Here is a 7,780-nt window from a genome sequence, read left to right as displayed (position 1 = left end):
TAAAATCTGACTGATTTCCATCTTTGGAGCATCAGATGTATTCCCTAAGGAGGATGGGTCTCCGTGATGGGGGTGGTATAATTATGTTAATGTCATATTTATGGAGGGGTGAGATTTTTCATTCTAATAATTGGTTGAATGCTGTGGTCAAAAATTGTAAAGCCATATTCAGTTTTAAGGAAAAGCATGGACTTATATCTAAGGACTGTTTTATTTTTTGCTTTTTGTGAGTGCTGCTTTTTTATTTTATTTTTTAACTATTTACTATTTTAAGCCATAACGGATTCAGTATGGAAAATCAAATGATAAACAGAAAGAGATCTTATATAATGATGCATTACATCATGGAGCAGAATATTTAAAGTCTTGCAAGGCAAAGTAAAGATCTGGACAGGGGGTGGGGGGTGGTGGTTGGAAAGGGGTGTGGTACTAGGGTGGAGGAGGGGGGCCAGTTAGCAAATATTTTGTTCAGCATAGCTTTCCTTGCAGCTTACTTGGAAATGGATGATTCACCTGTTCTGCAGGAAAACATTCTAATTCTTTCCATTTTTTTTTTTCCTCCTCTTTTCCCTTTTAAGATCAACCACTTCAGAAGAACCAGAATCCACTTCTGTGGCCAGGACTGTTATGTTATGGCTGGTCCGATTGTTATACCCTGCGTTCTATGCTACTAAACCTTGGATCATTCCTAAAGTACCAATTCTGTTCTTGAACCACAAACAAGGCTAAAAGATCGGAGGAAATTCAGTGTATATACAGGATTGGGATTGTGTATTTTCAAAAGTATTGAGCTTTATAATGCAATTATTTGAGAAATAGAATCTTTTATGTTTCTTCTCATGTTGCCAGCATTTTAAGTTACATGTTTATTAAGTGGCATTGCTCAAATAGCTACAGAGTATGCATGGAAATATTTGCTGTCTGAATAGTTTGGAGATTCAAAGAGAAAAATCAAGCTTCGGAGGTATTAAATTATGACATGCAAAAAAGTTTTTGTTTTATTCTTAACTGCAACAGTATATATTGAAATCAGATTTAAAGTGTTATATGTCCTTGGCCCACCTTAACAGTTGTACTGTATAGAAGTGTAATGGGAAGCAAAATTTCAATTAGGGTCCCATTAACTAGCATATAATCCTTCTTTAACGTAATAGAGGCTATGGTGTTGCTGTACAAATCTGCTAGAAACAGATTTTAACCCATTTTTAGTCTCTTTCTTTGGATCTGATGGAATGACTCTTAACTGTTCATTGTCTGCCTTGTTTCTCATATTCTTCATTATTTTAAGGTCTGGAATTAGTCTATAAATGGTCGTCGTGAATATTCAGCTAATCCTAACTTTTATAGATCATATATATTTCTACGTATGTATTTTAATTAGTATTTAGAGGAAAAAGTTTAACTGAACCCAACTGTAATTTCTAAGCTAGCCTTATTACTGGAAGAAGAATTCTACCGCATCAAACCAGACTTTTCCTAGTCCCTGAGACCCTAACTTGTGAGGTATTTTAGTAACATCACAAGTCAGGCTCTTGGGACCTAGGCGGAGGGGAACCAGCAGCTTTGGACCTTATTGATTGTCTGCAGTTACCACCAGAACAAAAGAACATACATAGATTCTGCCTAGGAGAAAAGAACAATGCTCTTCTTTATAATCAGCAATGTTTTCATCATGACCCACCCCCAAAAATACTATTTTCAGAAACTGTACTCAAAAGTGATTACAGAGTTTCACTGAATAGCATTTGTATTATATTATAACAACCATATAAAAGCAGTATAAGATAACTATGTAAGAAGCAAAGTTAAAATACAGGTGTTTTTAAAATGCTTCTTTTGATGTATTTTAAGGTGGCTAGTCTAAGAGAATATACCTCCTTATAATAATGAAGAGAGTGGCTTATACTTATAACTTTGTTCATATGCAAAGAAATACATACATTAGCTTCTTAAATAAATCCTATATGTCTCCATGTAACTGTGGCTCAGAATATGTGATGTATAACTATAATCATGCTCGAGGCCTAGAGATAAATCATTTACAATCTTCTTTACTGACCCTATTAGATTTTACTACTGATTTAAGAAGAATGCTATTTTATACTTGGTATTTATTGCCAGAGTTTTCCTTAGTCTTTTAACCAGACAAAATACTCTATATGTCCTATTACAATACGACATTGCCTTGTCGTAAGAGTTATCAGTAATTAGCAAAAATATGGTGCCTTTTAGTCTTTACATTTTACTTCGTATATATCGTGGACCTAAGTGAGGTAAATCAATAAACACCACCTATGAAGTCAGACTGCTCTAGTTCATCTGTCAACTGAATCTGAGCTGCATAGTTTTAGTTTTGTAAGAATTTTCGTTTTATAAACTATTCCAACTATAAGTAATGTGTCATATTTGAACATTGTTAGACATTGCCACATCAAATATTTATTTCTTGTAAGTAGAATCAATATATTAAATCTATTCACAAATTTTACAGTAGTGTTGCAGATACTAAGATACACAATGGAGGTGAGAGACTTTCCATAATAGAAGAACCAAAATGCTTTCATTCTTTTAACTCTAATGCTTTACATGGGTGCTATAAATTACATGTACCTTCTGCATTGTTAAAATAAATTTATGAATGTACTTTAGAACACTGTATGGAGTCTTTGTTCACCTTTTCATTGGATTTGTTACAATTACTCATGTTTGAAATATCATAGGATACAAATCACCCATGAGTTATATTTCTTAAAAAGTTGATATTACAATGTCATAAACATGCTCTTCCTCTATACAAGCCACGTAAAATATGTTTAAGCATGTATCCACATTGTACCTACGCAGATTCTTTATTTATATCACCTATTTTATTTATCTAGAGTCTCTGAAATTTTAAGTGTGTGTATTTGCGTGTGTAAACATGTCTTAAAACTCCAACTGAAAGGAGGTACTATAAACAGTAAAGATTTTTGATAGTGTTTATCTTTTACTTCTTTGAACCACATTTTCATTATATTTGAACACTTTTAAAAGCACAAGTTTCTCAATACCAACAACTCTATATGTGTGTATATCTACAAGTGCACAGAAACTTGATCATATTCAATAGCAATGTTTCTACAACAGATCAGAAACTACCTCGTTATTAAAACAATATCACACACAGGTATATGTCTACAGACACCTGATTTAACACCATCATAAATACTATGTAAATGATGGTTCATAAATTTAGTTCTAAAATAACGTAAGGGATGGTTGTTTATTGGCTATAGTAGTATCAGATATAAGCTATTTCAAATGCAATATTTTATGTTATTGTATCTATGAATTACACTATATGTTAACTTATTTTTCGTAGAAGAAAGGTACCAAAGCTGAATTTAGAATGCAGTGATGTTTATTTTTTACTAATCATCGTGCATTCTTTGAACCTTCCCTATGTAACCTTCCTGCATATAAACTATCTTTTCTGAGAATATCATTGATAAAAGCTTTTCTTTTACTCCATAAAGGTGAGTAGAGGTTTAAGTGGATGACTTTGTTTATATAAACTACTTTATGCTGTGTGTGGATAGATGGATGCCACTTTTTCTGCATTTCTATCTAAGCTGTCACAGAATAATATTATTTGGGGCTTTAAATATGATTTGGAAAATCAGATCATACTAAGCTTAAAATAAGAGAGGTCTATGACAAAGAGCGAGAAAATGATGTGTGTTGCATACAAAAAAAAGCAGTGATATTAACAATTCGATGGCTTCCTGGTTGGGAGACCAGCCTGAGCCAGACGCATATATTAAGAGCTGTCTGCTGCCGATGTGAGCTTGCTCAATGCGGTGGAAATGAGGAATCACCTCCTCTCTGACACCAGCTTATTTTCACATTTTAATTTTGAAATAGCAAATCACTGTTTTACATAAATACACTAACCCCCGCTTGATTCTTTTTCCTTTTTCACATTGCTTGTTAATTTACTATGAACTTCCAGTTCCTTTTTTTTTACAATCATCACTCACTTTAAGCTTATCAGCTAAAATCTATCAAAGACCAATGAAGTATTAGTTTTTTCTGTCTCTTTTGTAGTGCTCTGTGAATATCGTGATACTCATGCATTTAACTTTTAATCTCTGTAAGGAAAACATCAATTTTCGAAAATGGCATTTTTTTTTTTTTTTATTTTTTTTTTTTACTCTTCCAGGGCCCATCAAGGAAGCCACTTCTGGAATTTTGCCAAATCTAAATATGATTATATTTCATTTCAGGGTTCACAGGATCAATATTTTTCTTAGTATCAAAGTCTGCAACACTTTAGTGTTCCAGTGAAGCTAAAGAAGAGGTATATAGAGATATTCTTAAGCATTAGGCTACATTAATAATATCTAGAAGAGGTATAAGTATCGCAGGGGAATTATAGTACAAGTTAATTACTAACAAAATTAGAAAAGGTGTATACTACCTTACATTCCTCTTCAAATGAACATGCCTAGGCTAGGTGGAATTCACCTGATAAAGATGTAAATGGTTTTACAAGCTGTCCTTGTTTGAATGAGTTTTGAGAAAACAGTGCATAAAGGGTTAGCTAACGCCCAAATTTTCTTGCCATTTACACATGCAGTGCAGCCTACATTTCGGCAGGCAGCGAATGCAGGCATCATTTTGATTACTTGGATTCTTTTGTTTAATTTCTTACTAGACATTTAACTCGGTACTCAAATTCCACTGATCTCTTAGTGACTGTATTTGGAAAAGGAAAACGAAGTTTCTCATATAGAGAAGTTTTTAAAAATCCTGGGCATTTGTAAACATTTAAAAAATAAGAGTTTTTAGTGTAGCTCTGCAAATGCATGTTTAGTATGCAGAAACTTAGGTGCTACTATTATCTGTCATCTCCATACTTAGTTTTCAGATGATCAGTGACCGCATACACACTGAGGCATATGTACCTTTATATTATATATGCATATATATGTATATATGTGTATATATGCGTATATATGTATATATGCGTATATATGTATATATGCATACATGTGTATATGTATCTTCAATTTTTAAAAAGCATCAGTAAAATCAGTATAAAAATTTTGAGACATCTTCATAAAATCATCCACAGCATTCTTTCAATGAGCTAGCTTCACCTTTCATTCCTTTTTCCCCCAAATCTCTCTATGTCAAATGTAGCTTTATCAGATGAAGTGCTTACTAGCCAATAATATTAACTTGTATGTAATGTTTTACTTGTGTAGATTTAAAAGTAGGAGGAACTCGAAAGGTAATGATATTAAGGGAATTTACAATTAAATAGTTTTATTTTATATAATCAGCTAATTTCATGCATGTTTTATGGGGAATTTAAAAGTGAAAAATTCTCATATGGTGAACTAAAGCTTTCACTGTTCATATAAGTAATGTGAGTTTAAGTTTGTTACCTTACTAGTTAATTCCTAAACAAGCATATTGATAAGCATGGACTGTCTGTCTGTCTGTGTGTTAGGTCAACCAAATAAGAATAATAACTTCCAGGTTTCATCTTAGCCTTGTAAGCTATTTTGGCTTCTTTTATTTAGGTGGATTTAACCATTCCTTTTTTCTAAGAAGTTTCTCCCTTTCTATTGGTAGGTGTCTGATGATTTCTGAGCACCAAGTGACTATTCTGTGGAGTCATCTTTCCTTGCCTTTGAACGAGCTTTCCCTAGGCCATGAGTCAACCTCAATCTTTTGTACATCCAAATTGGTAGGTCTTTCTTGAAACCCTTCTATTTATTTTCCTAGACATATAAGGGAATTGTGAGATATTCGAGGTTTACATTGTGATTATCTTTCCAGTTTCCAAAATCTTCAGTAAGAGATTTGGGTGGTGTTGAAACATGAGCCAGTGGAAGTATTTGGTTCTGTAGGATTTAAAAATGTAACGTCTTTCTCACGGTAGACTTTGTATTCTTAGTGGGGAGATGGGAACCAGGCTGTGGCTAAGTTATCACTCTGTTATATATCACACTAGATGCCCAGCCTGGGCATTTCTAAACCTTGGGGAGGTTTCTACATTAGACAACATTTTTTGTTGGGGGATTACACCACAGTCGGTTCACTTCACTTCTCTCTCTCTTCCTGCCCCCACCCCCCAACATGGAGTCTTTTCAACTTCTTCAAAGAAGTGAGGGAAAAAAAGTAGACTCTTTATTAATGGCAGAAAACAAACTGGCTGCTGGACTTCCGAGACAGCCTTCTAATAATAAAGCAGAGTAGGCACTGCGACAAAGAATTCTTGAATGTACTAAATATATAGGGAAGCCTATTTAAATTCACCAGAGGGGCTTAGAGGACAAGCAGCAGAAAGTTTAGAATTCAATTCAAGCCATGCCAGAAAATGAAAATGTACTTAAAAAAGGATTTCTGAGACAATTGTTCAAAGACATGTCAACTTTTAAGGTTCTTTCTAGAATAATGAAATTCGTACTCTAATTTCTGTGGTGACTTTTTCAATTAGAAAGGAAAAATGATTAACAGGATCTCAAAGGAATTGTATCTTATGTTTAAAGAAAATGTGTTTTCTTTCCATAGGGTGTGCTCTAGTGAGGGCCACCTAGTGCTCTGACTAAAATCACTTAAGTATATACATGAAACAAAGAGATAATGTGTTTTTCAACGATTAGACCTATCACAACAGGAAGTGTGCTGGCTACTTTGGGAGAAAGATAATGCAAATTGTATGTTCTCTCTAGTTCACTTCCCCCCGTCCACTTCTATGATTTATAATATTGTAAATAAATGTAATAAAGTAATTCTGAAAGAGCAAATTGCTGATAAATAATAGGACTGTATGATGCTAAATTTGAAAGATAAAAAAAATGATCCCTACCATATCTCTTATTGACTCTAGAGAATGCTCTTTACCCTTTATTTATCTATAAGACATGTGCATCTATAAGGAGTACCCACATCTATAAGAATATATACTTTATTAGCCCTAATGTTGAGCTAAATAACTCCTTATAAAATCCATTTAAAAGTCAGTATGGCCTACTCAGGGATGAAATTTCTAGCAGCCTCTTTCCTAACATCTTCCTTTAGAATTAACATAGATACTGGAAAAAAGATTGTCATTCTCTGTCTCATGGATTACAAGTTGTAAAGAGGATAGAAACTTGGACTCACTAGTGATGCATCTTTGTTGCTGTTGTGAAGAGATCCTGCTTGAGAATGAAACCCTTGTGGAATTTGCCAATTCATAAATATAATTTGTCAACTCAAAATAAGCCATTGATTCATTAAGGTGTCCATTTACTTGTAAATGTATATCTAGCTTAAATAAAAAAAACTCAGTGAATTAAGGCTGCATCAACACATGGGATGACTATGACCAGTTAATACTTAATTATTTAACAAAATTTGGCTTTAAAATGAAATGTCAGATGTGTGAATATTAGTTATAGATTTTAGATACTAATGATAAAAAGTAGTTGTTGCCCTCAATACATTTAGATATAGCCTTAGTCATAATTTACCAAACAGTTGAACTAATTTCCATTTATTTAAGTTTTAATGACATTTCAATATCAAGGACTTAAGTAAACTTAATGGCTGATCAATGAAATAATCCAAGAAAATTTCTTAGCCTAGTCTCTAGCACCAAGAAAACACTCAATGAATATTAGTTTATTTCTTCCTGTTTGGGTCTCAGTATTTGCTTTTGCTAAACAGACTATTGTTTTCATCACCAAAATTTATTGGGTGTACACTGTTCCCAAGGGTGAGAGGCAGACACCATTGGGAAATT

The sequence above is a fragment of the Callorhinus ursinus genome, unplaced genomic scaffold (assembly GCF_003265705.2).
Source record: "Callorhinus ursinus isolate GAN/ISIS: 27379988/994484 unplaced genomic scaffold, GSC_fseal_2.0 scaffold1, whole genome shotgun sequence".
Classification (NCBI taxonomy): Eukaryota; Metazoa; Chordata; class Mammalia; order Carnivora; family Otariidae; genus Callorhinus; species Callorhinus ursinus.
This window is presented reverse-complemented; position numbering follows the sequence as displayed.